Source organism: Vidua chalybeata, chromosome 5 (assembly GCF_026979565.1).
Source record: "Vidua chalybeata isolate OUT-0048 chromosome 5, bVidCha1 merged haplotype, whole genome shotgun sequence".
Classification (NCBI taxonomy): Eukaryota; Metazoa; Chordata; class Aves; order Passeriformes; family Viduidae; genus Vidua; species Vidua chalybeata.
Window position 1 is genome coordinate 8,191,857 of NC_071534.1, and position 14,616 is coordinate 8,206,472.

General features: G+C 41.5%; 1 long non-coding RNA gene across 1 annotated transcript; it reads left to right on the plus strand.

Annotated features, from left to right (window-relative positions):
* Window positions 1-10,448: 10,448 nt before the first annotated feature.
* LOC128788684 (uncharacterized) lies at window positions 10,449-13,828 on the plus strand. Its single transcript, XR_008431164.1, has 3 exons — window positions 10,449-10,561; window positions 12,941-13,107; window positions 13,397-13,828. It is a non-coding gene; the product is annotated as an uncharacterized LOC128788684 (long non-coding RNA).
* The last annotated feature ends 788 nt before the right edge of the window (window positions 13,829-14,616 follow it).

Sequence of the window (14,616 nt, forward strand, 5' to 3'; positions counted from 1 at the left end):
TTTTTTTCATTCTGTTTTTTTTTTTTTTAATCAGAGGTATGTTTGTAAGGATGGAAATTGCTGCACAGATAAAAAGCACCCTGGGCTGCAAAAGAGGGGAAAATGTGGTAATTGATAGCAAAAGGCAAACTCCAAGCTTGTTTTCTCTGCTTTACAGGATGAGCTGTGTGTAGCTTCTGCTCAATATGCCCTGTTACATGAGACTCATTTCAGCACTAGGATTTTTGCAAAAACTTAAGTGTTTGGGCAGAAATTTTCTATATCTCAAGTCAGTTTTTGATCCTTAGCTTATGTTCTCAAACTGAAAGTTATGGCAAATCAGAATGAGTGTTGACCTGAGCTGATGGGTGCCACAAGAGGGGAAAAGGTAAACAAGTCTCCTGCCATGGAGGAGCAGATGATGTGCTGCCTGTAGCTAAGGAAAAGTCTAAATTTGCACTGTTTCTATATTAAAGTATTCATGGATTTATTTATTTTTGGTTTTTTTTTTTTTTTTTTTTTCCTGGCATGCTGAGGAAGTGCTCCCTAGTTCCCAGGTGGAATGGCCTTTCTGCCATGCAGGCAACTTCTTCCATCTCCAAGAAAATCCATAATAATACAAGAACTGACAGTCTTGAAAATCAGCAGTCTGAAAATGCTTGGAAAAGAGGGATATCTTAGGCTTCAGCAGCTTCTTTTTAAACAGGTAGACTTTAGGTGCACATGTTTAGGTGAAAGCATCAGATCTCACCAATGCTCTTTGATATTAAACCATTTTAAGCTTTCATTATCAAGTGCTTAATTCTCTGCCAAACAGCATGCCCTGAAGTGTCAATCTGACCTTCAAAATTCCACCTCCTGCCTTGGGTCATGAAAGATTCATGGGTCAGGCATCTCTGCAGCCTCTCAGTTCCCTGGGGAGCCCAGTTTGTCAGGTGTGCCAGGCCCTTTGCTTCTCAGACACTAGACTAGACCAATTATATGTCATCTCTAGAATAAATCAAATATTCTGAAGGGGGCCTGGTCCTAGTTGTCATACAAACTTTGAACAAAAAGGTGATAAAAAGATAAGAAATCTTAGAATGGAAAATGGAGTTTGAAGGAAAAGTGTCTGCAGCCAATGGTATTATAATGCTGATGAAATTAACTGTTTGTGTTCCAAGAAAGAGCATTTATTTATAAAAAAAACCCTCCCAAATCCAAGGCAATTCTGTTCCACAGGTGGCCATGTAAATGTGGCATTCAGGCTGTTCTGCTGCAAGAGTCTTCCTTCAGCTGTATTGCTTGAGAGATTACAGGTGTCCTACCCAGCTGAGCAGCATAGAGCTGTCACTGTGCTTACTTTGAGACTTTATTTTGAAATGTGAGTAACGAATTCAGAGTAGAGCTGGAGAAGCTGTGTGACTTTACTTGGTTCTAGTTGTGTAACTGGATTAAAATGGCATTGCACAATAGTAGACCTGTACTTGACATTCCAATTTTTCTTTCTTAAAGGGTTTTCCATGCCTTCAGCTGCTTTTTTTTTTAAACTTGTGGTAAGAGTTAGGATGCCAATTTGCATGGGTTAGATATGTGTTTCAGCAATATTATGATTACTTTTTCTTTAGCTTCTTTTTAATGTTGATATATGAAATATAAATTTTTACAAATTCAACAAAATAAACTGGCTTTAAAACCATAGTACATGTTTGTTTTAGCAGCAGATCTGTAAGAAAAGCAGGATAGTGTGTTTGTTGTTAAAAGCTGCTGGTAAAGGGATGCACACCAAAAGCTGTTTGCAGCACATGGAAGGAAGCTTGATCTGGTCTGGGAGAAATCAGTGCCATCCACTTGGTATTTATCCATCAGAATTAGCATACCTCCACACATATCTCCTTTCCAGGATATGCCTGTTTTCCTGCTCTTGTGAAATGGAGCTGTGCAGTATGGCAGAACATGGCCAGATGCTCGAAGGAGCCAGCACAAACCAGAGGAATCAGTCTGGAGCGGAGCCCTGGGACTGTGGGAGGAATGATGCCGTGGTCCCACTGAGTCTGATTTTTACACTGCAGTGTATTTCCCCATGCATTTATGCAGTATTTTGTCTTGCCAGCATCTTAGGGCTGACCAATTATGGGCAGAAGCGAGAGCCAGACTATCCACCCCAATGCTTTGCAGAGATAATGTTCTTGCATTTAAGGAATTTCACTTCATCCCAGGCAGGTAATGGAAACCAGGTCAAGCAGGCCAGCAACTTTGCTCTCTGTATTGCAGTAGCTTTTCTTGATTTCACCTTTGCTGTTGTGCTGCTCTGCCAGTCCAAGGAGACACTGGATCTCTACTTTGTGTGTGCTGGCTCCTCACCCCCTGCGTTCCAAGGACAGCCCTTCCCTGGGCTCAGTTTACTTAAGCATTTTCCGAGTATCTGCTCACTCTCCATGCACTGAGACAGAGCACTGGTCTGCCCCACAGGTGTTTGTTGCTGTCCTTGGGCTCCTGAGCTGCCCCTGACAGTGGGATGTGAATGTGAAGAAAGTGGGGCTTGACTGCAGATGTGAGGCAGTTTTAGGAATCTTAGCCCAGTTAAATTCCTCTAATGAAAAATTTGTCTTGTATACAAAGTCTAGCTAAAGCTAGAGTTTTTGCTAAACCAAGATAGGAGAGAATCCTGAAGTCAAGACAGTTCAAGGAACAAAGTTTCCCTTTCTCCTCTGAAGAGTTTAACCCACAGGCCAGTAGATTTAGTTGACAGAGGGATTGGAAAATCTGATACATGCAGACAGATGCAGACATGTATAAGATACATAAAGTAGTTACCTGTAGGCATAAGGATTAGCATACAAACATACTGAGATTTGTCCTTGCAAAGATGAGAATGCCAGCACAAATACTGAGGTGCTGATTTCTATACCTCACATAATGATTAAGTTTTGAACCTTGATAATGTGTGGCCCAAACTTACCTATTCTGTGGATGAGCACAGAGGCAATCTGCCCCTTTGATGGCACAGGGCTGCCTGGACAAGCTCAGGTATCTGAAACTGGCTGAGATCCTGTCAAAGCTCTTTTACAGCCTGCCTGGGCTCTGACTGCCCCTCTGGAAAGGTGTGTTTGTTCCACAGTTCCTGCATCACCTCTGCCAGGCTGCTGTTGCTATCACAGCTGGCCCAAATCACCTCCTGCACATCTGTGTTCAGGTGCCTGAATTGCTCCCTTCAGAAACCTTGCTGGAGCCTGTATTTAGAATTATGACCATAGTGCATTTTTTGCCATTGAGAAGACCAACACACTGTGGAAGGAAGAAAAAATTTAGAATGGATTACATAGGGATCGCCTGACTAAAATGCTACCAGCTGTGTATTGGAGCAGGGAGTTCTGTAACTGCAGGGAGGAAAGGGAGAAAAATGCCCACTTTGTTAGTTGAGAAAACCCAATTTGTAAAGTTCAAATCTGCATTCAGACCAGAGTCCAGGGTTATTTTGATCAAAGGGGTAAGTACAGCTTGCTGAGAGACAAAAACAGGCAGGGAGGGAGCCAAAGCTTTCAGCCACCAGCTTCTCATATCTTGGGAGCATTGAGCCTGGATATGGCTGTCTGGGAGTGAATAAGTGCACAAAGCAGCTGCGTTTGGGGGCACTGGGGCTCTGGTAGGCAGATAAGGCTCTGGGAGGAGATTGGATTGCAGTGTGTTGATGGAACATGGGTTTTGGGGAACAGCAGGAGGAACAGAAAGAAAAAGACAATATAATGTACAGAAGATAAGGTTTTGACAGTATTGTCAATTATTAGAATTTCTGGGTTTCCAGGAGAGTTCTCCTTGTCCAACCATTGGTGAATTTCCCTGCTGCTCCCTGCTGCCAAGGAGCTGTGTCCTTGCAGGAGGTGCAAGGAATTTGCATGTGATGGTTACTGCAGCAGAGAAGGGCCAGTTCAATGGCCACACTTGATTTAAGGTACTGAACTATACCAATGACAGGATTTATGATGTAAAAGAAGCATCTGCATTTAAAAACTGTCATTACTGAATCATTGTTACTGAGTCAACAATATGAATTTAACAGCACAAACCACTCCTGCTCACCCCTTTTTCATTTTTTTTTGTCTCTCTGCATGTTGTGCTTTTTCTGAAAAAATAAAAGTAAGTGGTTCTAACAACACCAGTCATTTGAAGAAATGAAAATGCTGATAGGATGGAATGGCTCAGCAGCAGAGAGCAATTTGGCACTTAAGGTTGCAGAGGCTACAGAGAGCTTCAAGCGCTGCATTCCCAATGAGAATAACACTATTGATTTATTTCATAACTTCACCTGCCTCTCACTGATAGATGGATGCTTGTTTTGATCCCTGGAAAACAGTTCTGCACAATAACATAGGTGCATTGAATGCTCCAAAGGTCAGGCAGCTTGAGCATGGGAAAATATTTGTGAATGAGGCCCAAAAAAACTACTGAAAGAGGTGATTTCTGGCTCAAAGATTAGTCTTCATTTAGAGACTGAGAATTTATTGCTGCTCAAACCAGCATTATCAGCTTTCTGTCAGCAACAATCATCAGGATTTCCTTTCCCAATCAACATGAGCTGTGACCTCATCGCTGCAAAGGTGAAACCCTGACAGGGATTAAAGGCTAATAGAAAGAAATGAGGTAGCAGGGCTGAACAAAGAGGAGCTTGTTACACAGCAATGGCCAACTCAGGCAGAATGTTACAGCTGAAACACGAGCCACCGAAGCGAAGGCGAAAAGGAATATTTTTAAGAGCCTGAGTAATGCCTGGTCTCCCCGTCTTTCAGTGGAGAAGGAAGGCAGACTGCTGTCTTTACCATCAGAAATTTTTGAAGTGGGATTATCATAGCCTTGTGGTTTGTCAAGTGTTTAATTGCAATTCTTCAGGGACACAGTCTCAAAGACATTGGAAGCCAATTTAACAATCATGCCTATCATTATATACACCAAATTGCTCCTGTGCATGTATAATATTCAGCAGTAGTCTGAAACAGAGAGGCTGAGTCTAGGGCAAGGTTTAGAAGGTGAAAAGTGATGAAAGGCACATACATGTCTGATATTCATCAAAGCAACTTAATCCATGGTGGAAGAGTGAAAAGAAGTAAAAATGGGTTTATGTTGTTGATCTGTGAGTTGCTAGTTTTTTCGCTCATCCCCCAAGTTCCTGGAACCAACAAGTGAGGCCATTTTTTTTTTGGGGGGGGGGGGGGATTCCTTTCTTTAAAGGTCACCCCTGACTGCCACAGTATCTTTTTATCTTAAAACCCACCACAGACTTGGTTCAAGTCCCAGTGCAAGCCATATGTATCATAACTTTCAATGGACTCTGGATAAGTCCCTTTGTCAGTCACCAACATATCCCTGCTTTTTCCAGCAGAGGTAGACTTGTACTGTAGTCCAGATCCAAGTCTTTTGGAAGTTTATGGCATCTAGGATGCTTTCTGCATGTTTCAAATATCTTCAACCCACCAACACAGGATAGCATCTCCTCGTGCTGTGTGCTGGGCTCTTTCAAAAAGGGACAGGATAATTTGACCTCTCACTGGAGCACAGAAATCCCCTAACAGTGCTGAGAGTACTTGACACCTCACGGCATGAAGTCTCTGGGCTGCAGTCTATTCTGAGGCTGCAAGTGGAGGATTAGAAACCAAATCCACCTCAAACATACAAGAATACTATTCAATTGGATGTGGACCAGATACTGTCATATTCGACATGGTGTACTTTGAGCACCTCTCAATCCAGCACAAAGAATCCAAGTGAATCTTAAGCAGAAAGGATGAAAGGAAACATGCTTGTTATAAGTAGATGCATAAATCACTCTCCTTGCTGATACTGAGCAAGCTTCAGAAACTATTCAGAATAAAATATCTCCAGCCTACACATTTTAGAGCTTTCTGTGAAGAATCAATGCATCTTTAAAACCTCCAAGTTGTTTCATTCTTTATATTTCAGAGATTAATGCCAGCACAAATACAACAAGGTTAAGTCCTTTTCTTGTAAAGAAATCACCATCTCAAGCAGTCTGGTTGATCCCCAGCTCCCAAATGGTGGAGCTGCAGGAACAGCCTTCAGCTGCTTCTGAAATGTTTGTAAGCTTTCTCCAAAACCTGAGGTCAAGCCATGTGGATAATCCCCAGCCCAGCATTAGGATGCAATCTTCATAGCTGCAGAGGGTAGCCTGGCTGAAATTCAACTAATGATGAAAACCTCTGCAGCAGCTTTTGAAGGCTGGGCAAAGTCAGCGTCCTTCCTGGGCTGATTTGAGTGGAGTTTGATATGGCTAAAACTTTTCACTCAATGGCAGCAGGATCTTTAATTGTGTAAAAACCTTAGAGATTTTAGATTTAGCGATGCTATGGCTCGAGATCCTTTCATTTAGTACTCTCAGGCTATATGAAGCTGATTGGGGTAGAGGAATAATGAGCCCCATATCAAAACCCAAAGCTACTACCCAGCATTGAAAGACAAGTGACAGGTTTCAGGTTTGTCGGACAGTTTTCAGAGAGGAAGACACGTACATAATGCTGAACTGAAGGGGAAATTTAAGTATGGACAATGTAATTGCCAGGTCAGGAAAGTGGGCTAGGATCTATCTTTATTATTTATGAAAATGGCATGGATTGATGTTAGGCAAACTAATTTCCATGAATAATTTATTAATTGACATGATTTCTTTTGTTTTCAATTTCATTTTTAGTGACCGACCACCTGCAAACAAAGTTAACTATTTTTTATCCCTCCATCAAGTCTTCAGAGGTGATTAAGCAGGATCCATTTCAGTTGCTGCCTTTCTTGTGAAATTCTTGTTTTGATTAACTTAATTTTGTTCATACTATTTCTGCTTCATGCAGAAATAGCACTGGCTCTACAGGCACAAGAAAACGAAAAAGAATGCAAGGCTTTAGTCGCTTTTAAAGTTGGGTTTGAACATTTTTACCGACACCTGAGAATGGAGGAAGTTTTGCAGATTTTTATAACACGGGAATATTTTAATAACAAAATCAAAAGTCTCATATGTCTTGTTCCCATGTCTTTGTCAGGAATGAAACTGGAAATTTCACACTGGCATTTGGCCTAAGGCACCTGTATCTCCCTCAGCTCACGAGGCATACTGGCAGTTCCACCAAACCTCTTATCCTACTGAATTAAGATATGTTCCTTTGAGATCTTTTCCTGGTATGTTTGAGTACGTTTTTATTTGTATTATAATCAACTTGAAAGCATGCCAAGGGAAATAGCTGTGCTCTCCACAACAGGACCTATTAAGGGCAGAGATCAGCATTACTCAGCTATAACTATCAGAGCCTTCCTCATTTCCTCCCTTTCACTGCAAACACACTCTAATCTGGAGTGAGCTAGAACTATATTTTTTTTCCCCTACGTATATTGAAGACAGACTTGGTGTTTGTATTGGCACAGGGCCTGACATGGCATTTGTGAGGATGAACCACAGGCATGTGTACTTCAGCTAGGCTGAGCTAGGGAAATATGTGCTAGAATCAGGAAAAACCTTCTTCCCCTCTCCCTCTGCTTCCAAACCAACAAGGCAAGGGGGAAAACACCCTTCAGGCTTCTCCTTTGCAACCTGCTGCCTCAACTTCTCTTACCTCTCTTGATGTGCACACGAGGCCCCTTCACAGGGATGGGGACTGTCATGGCTGCAGGAGCAAGTTCTGGGAGATGGCTTTTGCATGGGTGCAAGGGAAGGAAGATAGAAGTGGCCATACATGGATGGCACTTTTGCTTTCTTCTCTAGTAATTTGCGAGGCAACACAGCTAAACTTTAATGGAAGAGAAGATAGTATGCCCCTAATAGGGGCAGTAATTGAGCATGTTCCCAACTAGAACACAGTGGAGAGATCTCTACAAGGAGGCAGTTATAACTCTGAATCTGAATTTTGTCTCTGGTGTGCTCCTGGAGTAGCCCTGCTCCTAGCCCCAGCCAGCAGTAACTTACACACTGATGAGCAAAACTCCACAGCATTTTACAAAGACGTATTCTGTATAAGGTTAATCTGAAATGTACAAAAGAGCAGTTTGGCACGTGGAGCAGGGAATGAATTGTGAGACCTTTTCACTCGATCATCAGTTCAGATCTCACCCAAGCTGCTACCAGCCAAACTCCCCTAAACAGACTCTCCTGTTCTTCGGTGTCTTTCACAGGGAATAATGGCTTTTCACTGCCATGCCAACATCCAGTACAAACAACAGCTCCCTGCTTGGTAACTTCCCAGAGACAGATTGGTCCTGTACCAACAGAGCCAAGAATTGATCCCATCTTATGGTCCCACCTTTGCTGAGGGACATCAGTGCTGGAAACTGAGTGCCAGTTGAGCGGGCTATTTCTGTCCTCTGTATGTATGGGAAAAGCTCCTGGGGTAGTGCGCTGGTGGTATTTGTGCTGTGCTCATTCTAGGGACAAACCCAGACATTATTTTCCAGTAAATGCAGACTGATGTAAGAGGGGATGACATTAGTGTGGATACATGTGAATCATGTCTGTAGAGTGTAAGGGCTTTTCAAGAACCACTATAGAGCAAACTGTGCCAGGCTCAGTCTCTCTGCACTGGCAGAGATGCTCAGTACTGCAGCAATTGGACTGAGAAATGGGAATGGCTACTGTGCACAGGGGTCATGGAGATGCTTGTCCTTCTTTGAGGTCAATGGCAGCTTCTTGATGCCCTAGTAACTTTTGTTTTCAAAGTCATCTACTTTCCACGTGTGCTCAGCAGTATGTTGTTCATCTCCTAGAGGTAAGTCCAACAAAGTATCTTGATTTGCAGTATGACTGGAAAAAATACTGTCACTTCAGCTCATTAGATCCTTTGAGTAATTAACAGTATTATTTCTGCTGCTAAATCAGCAAATTTGGTCTGTATTTCTTTTTGTATTTCTTTTTTATTTATTCCTTGAGACTGTAATATTGTCACTTATTATTTGCAGTATTCTGTACTTATATTGTGATTATAAAAGTAGTTGTGTGTTGTCATTCCTACCCAGATTAGGATACACTCTATTTACTCCTGTTTTATCCAAATGCTGCAGATCCTTTAATGATTTTTTCTTTCCCACTTCAAATTGAAATGCTCATAAACATTTTAATCCTCACTTCAAAACTGGGAAAATTTCAGAGAATAATCTAGCCAAGAAGGAAAAAAAAGTGTTACTGTTTTTGTAAAAAAAATTGAAGATCCCTTTATTTGATCTAAATTCAAAAATGTGCAAAGGTGATATCATCCAAAATTTGGAAAGCTTTTGAAAGAACTGAGTCAGTTTTATTAAGTCTAACAAACTGGATATAGTGTGATGGGGGGTTCTGTGATTCTGAAATGGATAAAACCTCTTTATGTTTAAGGTTAGGAAGAGCTGAGACAGTCACCTCAGAATCTCCTCTAAGTAAATTATTAAGAATGCAAAGGTAGAAAAATCAGGAAAGTGCAGTTAATATGTTTCCCTGATAGATTCTTCAGTCATTTATACCTCCTCTTTTTGTTTAATCATTAAATCAGTCAATCTTTTCTGCTTCACATGTATCTAACTTCTATCGCTGTGTAGCGATCTCAGACAACTTTTCTCTCAGAAACCCTGCAGGGATTAACAAGATGTTTTTATAAATCAAAGGGGGAAAAATCAAGAAAAGAGATTTTGTTTTTCTATAAGCAGATTGGCTTTACTTTCTTTGGAATTTTTTTCTCCTTTACTCTCAATAAGAAAAAATAATCTCCCTACCTGGTTTACTGTGAAGTGCTCTTTGCAAGTTTCTTAAATGCGAAAGACAAGTAGGATGGTAGTTTTAAGAGAGATTATTGGACAGAGTGTCTGAAGAGGTTGAAATGCAACTTTAAATAGAAGGTATTTTTAAGAATTTGGGCTTGAGGGAAAAAAGTTGCTGTCAGCTCAACTCTTTGTTTGCCAGAGGTCAATGAATGATGAGGAAAAGATTACACAGCAAGCAAATAATGTTGAATAACGAGTTTGAAACTCTTCTGAAACATTAAGCTTGTGTTTACTCCTTTTGTTTCTTCTGCATTGGTCTGAATAAATCTTTTTAATAAAAAAACTCAACAAATACCAAATACTGGAACAAATACCAATTTGTCATGTAGACCACAGGGCTCAAAATGTTCATGCTGTTTCTGGCCTTAGCAGACTGAGTGTGTGGTTATGGCTGTGCTGTACCTGCTCGGAGGATGTACTCTGTAGGGATCGGTCCATCCATTCCTTCTTGAGAATGTTTTCCCTTGGATGTAATTCTCTAGAGCTATCCATGACTGGCATCTTTCTGCCCTGTACTCAGGTCTGGACAGCCCTGTGCTGTCCTGTCCCAGGACAGGACAGAAAGGATGCAGATGTCACTTCTTTGTTCATGAGCTGCCTGTGGGTACATTCTAGTGCTGAGTTGTCACAATGCTACAGGTGCTGTGCCATCTGCCCAGCACAAACTGCAAAGTTTATCTTCCTTTTCAGCCCTGACTTGTCTTCCCAAAATCACCTGCCCCAATGCTTTGTGGGAAGGTGGCAATGCTGGTTCTCACATCCTGCCCTCTCACACTTCCTGTCCCTTGGTCCTGTTGGCCCCCATCTCCTGCCTTGTATCAAGGTACGTGTTGAACCACTCCATGGTGGATCAGCATTGGGGAACTAATGAAAATAATAGCAAGAATATGATAATGCAAAATCGGAGCTGTTAAATCCAGTCACCAACCCACAGGGATGTGTGGCCACAGAAACAGTCACAGAGACACAGCATAAGGTGTGGGGCACCAGCAACCAAGAGCGGCAGGAGGAGGAGGAAGGGCAGAGAGTCCTGGAGTCAACTTCCAGCTTTCCTGCTGGATCAGTCCTCTTAATCAGGTTGTTCTTCTACTGGGTCACTGACTGATAGACCTCAAACAATGGAGCAAGGATGGGAAGTGTCCCCCAGGGCAAAGCAGGACTTCCGCTTTCCAAGAGCTGTCAGCTCTGACATCAATCCGCAGCCATCATGTGCACCTGGCTCAACTCCCTGAGCCAGATCACCAGCAATTACCACTGGAGGAAGGAGGCCAGACCACTTCAAGGCAGACTATTTACATCATCTTTGGCTTCAGAAAGTACAATCTCCTGCAGGATATTCACTGCTGTTCCCTCCATCCTTGCCTACCTGTCAGAGAATACCACCGGGTAGAAGTAGGGCAGTGAGGTGCATTGGCAACCTCTTCTTGATGTTTGCTATTGCACCAAGTGCTGAAATATACCCCAGTTAATGACACCCCAGTAAAACACCAGTGTGGCAGAATAGAGCTACATTGCTCATGTTTAAAGGAATATATGAGAGGGCAGCCTATTGAGAATGAACTTATCCTCTGAAATAAGGAGAGGAACTCCTTAGAAAGGCTCTTTCCAGCATATTAACATGTATCGATACTGGAGTAAAGCAACCCAACTTGTTTAAGACTGGGATCTTTGTTAAACAGTGAATGCAAGCTGAATGTACTGTTGTGTTTAAACCTCAGCTGTCATTAATGGGATGGGAGAGGGGAGAAAGAAAATACAAAAACAACCCATTCATTATGAAACCAGTCACTATTTCTTCCTTTACAAACAAAGGGGGGAAAAAAGGGAAAAGAGCTCTCATAAGAACCTGTATGAATTTCCTTAAGAGAGTGTACTTTAGATGGAGAATAAGTTAAATTCTGCGAGATGTTGGGGTTACCAGGGTAACAATGTTTTGAATACAAAACCAAATAGGTGTATGAGCCCAAAGTAAATCATTAATGTGCATCAGTATATTTGAGATGGGTTGGAGTGACTTATATATTGTTGTCCTTCTTTATTTAATATTTCAAAAGTGTTCTTTGATTTAAAAGCAAACACTTAATAGGCCTCTTTTCAGACAATTATGTCCCCTTTTCTACAAAGCACTCTGAAAAGAGACTAGTCATTGATGCCATCTAATAGAACAAACACACAAATTTGATGGAGTCAAACAGAATAAAGGGGCCTTGGTACATCAAGAAACTTAAATATGAGCGTTATTTTAAGCCTGATAATCATCCCAAGACTACTCTGTTTCTTGCAAACTTGCATTCAGCACCCTGCTGAATTCAGACTTACATGGTCAATTTGCAATATACTTTTTAACTAAAAGGAATATTTCTTGGTAACTATTTTTGAACTAAGTCTTTCTATAATAGATGAAAAGAGTTGTTATAGATAGGTTGGGACTGGATGCAACTGTTTCCTGAGCAATTATCTTCTTATTCATACCTATTTTCCTCATTTAATACAGTTAATTCAGTCCAGGAGACGTCTGTCTTCATAGTAGCATGATAAATAACAGCAAAAGTAAGTTAAATGATCAATTGAAGAGATCTCTTACAGGATCCTAAATTAGCCCTGGCAAGAACTGAACCTCTACTGGTTAGCTCTGGCAAGAACTGAACCTCTACTGGTTAACAGTTGCTAGTAACTGTGAATGATTGCTTTCTTCCCCCAAGTTCCAACCATTCTTCCCAACATTTCTTCCTATCCTCTTTTCTATTCTAGGAACATACTCAAAGCTTGGGCTTCATAATTAATAGGATAAACCATGGTCGTTTAACAATGCTACTAAGCTGGAACAAATGGAGTTACTTTGCTTATTGAAGTTTGGGGCAAACACCAGAGAATAATATCCTAGAAGAGAAAAAACATACTACATGCCTAACATTATGGAAGGGAATTAAACTCTGACTTGCAGTTAGAAAGTGTTGTAACTACTTTCCTTAGTCCAATAAAAGAAACTCAGTTCTTCTCTGAAATAGGAAGTGTTAAATTTGTGGCAATTTATTAAATGCTGGAGTTTTTGCAGTTCACAGTGTACTTGAATGATTATAAAAAACAATTTCTTAAGAGTTGTAGTGTTTCTTCCAAGGATTATTTTTGGAAGCTCCTATTTGCTGGATGTAATTTGTGTCCCTTTCCAAGTGGTGGTGAGTTTAAGCACCTTCTGTTGCAGGGCTGAAGAAGGACATTGGCGAATAAGTACTCCTCTGGCTCCTGCAACTCTGCTGTTGGTCTGACCAAACATACCTCTCTGGGGGAGAGCAGCTGCATGGTTAAAGGTCAGCACAAGAGGAAGAGGAGATCTGCCTACCTTTCCTGGGAAGCTCCAGCCAGATGACGGTACCACACCACATCACTGCTGACAGTTCCTTGAGCAGATTCCTTCCATGGGCAATTAGCCCTTCACAAAGCATGAACGGACTAGTTTTCTATTAGGAGATTGAATTTTAGCTGACAAATTAGACAGGTTCCCTGAGGCCAGAGTTATGCAGCTTTGCCAGTCTCACTAAAAATGTGATTTATAACAGATTCCTCAGCAGAGGCACTCCTTGCTTCAGGAATGAAGGTGCACACTGTACTCAAACTCTTCATCTAACATGATGATCTTACAAACTTTTGTCTTGTGCAGGAAAAAGTGACTGTTACTTGCTTTTGACTTATCAAGTGACTCCTCATCTGTCCATGAATGGATAGTGAGAACCTACAGTGCATATTTAGAAGTCAGGCATGCGCTGGTGTAAATAACGTTTTAGGAGGTAAGAGTATATGTGTTTGGCAAGGTAAGTCAGATGTAGCTGGATGGAGTTTCTAGCTGTGAGAAGAATGCAACAGGTTTTGTCTAAGATGTGTATCTGGCTTTTGATGACTCTGGCATAAAACAGAAGCAGGGGAGCAGATGTTGTGGTCCACAGGACTGCACTAATTATACGTGAAGTATCTCACCCTGCATGCTCCCAGCACCAGGTGCTGGGCAGGTGACTCCTGATGCCTGCTGGTTGTGATGCACCCTGGGGGCAGGATGAGCCAAGGATGGCTGTTCCATCTGTGCAGGACAAGCATGGGTAAGAGACAAAAATAAAGTCTAGCAGATAAAAATACCATATTGTGCTTTGTTGCCTTTAGTTCTGCCTTTAAACCAGACCACTCTGAAAGGGAGACACAAAAGAAAAAAAAAATTCCCAAAGGTAATGGAAGACTCAGAGTTTTTGTGCAGTTGCAGAGTCACAAAAATGATGGGCAAGGAGAAAAGGGAAGAGAGAATCAGATCCCAGACCAAATTCCTGCCAACTGAGGCTCCACCTCTGACTGATCCCAAGGTTTTCTCCTTGTTTCGCCCTCTGGTGAAACCAGCATTTGTATTCTGTGAATATCAGCACGTGCTCAGATCAAAAAGCAGGCTCACCCATCCCTGACAGTGTCTTGAACATGTCTGTGTTTGCATGGAATTAATAGTTAATATTTTAATTATTAATTTATATCACTTAATAACTGCATGCTGTGTTATTGAGGTATGAGACACACTCAGAGACTGGTAAAGTATGGGAGGGGAGGCTAACAAAGCTTAGGTAGCCTAGATCTAGCAAGTGTGGCACACAGATGCAGACACAGGGGGCTAATTTTATTTGGATAAGTTTTGGACTTAAGGAGGACATTGCACAGGTGAACAGATGGACAAATGCCTCCTTCAATATCTGCTTTTATCTCCATGTGAGCTGGGAAATTTATAGCTCTGAAGTATTATTACTCCCAGTCATTAAAGAGTGTAGAATTTTTGAATTTAAAAGCCTGTCATACACATACAAATAATGACTTCTGAAGAGGCCAAATCTTATAATCAGTAGATGCAGG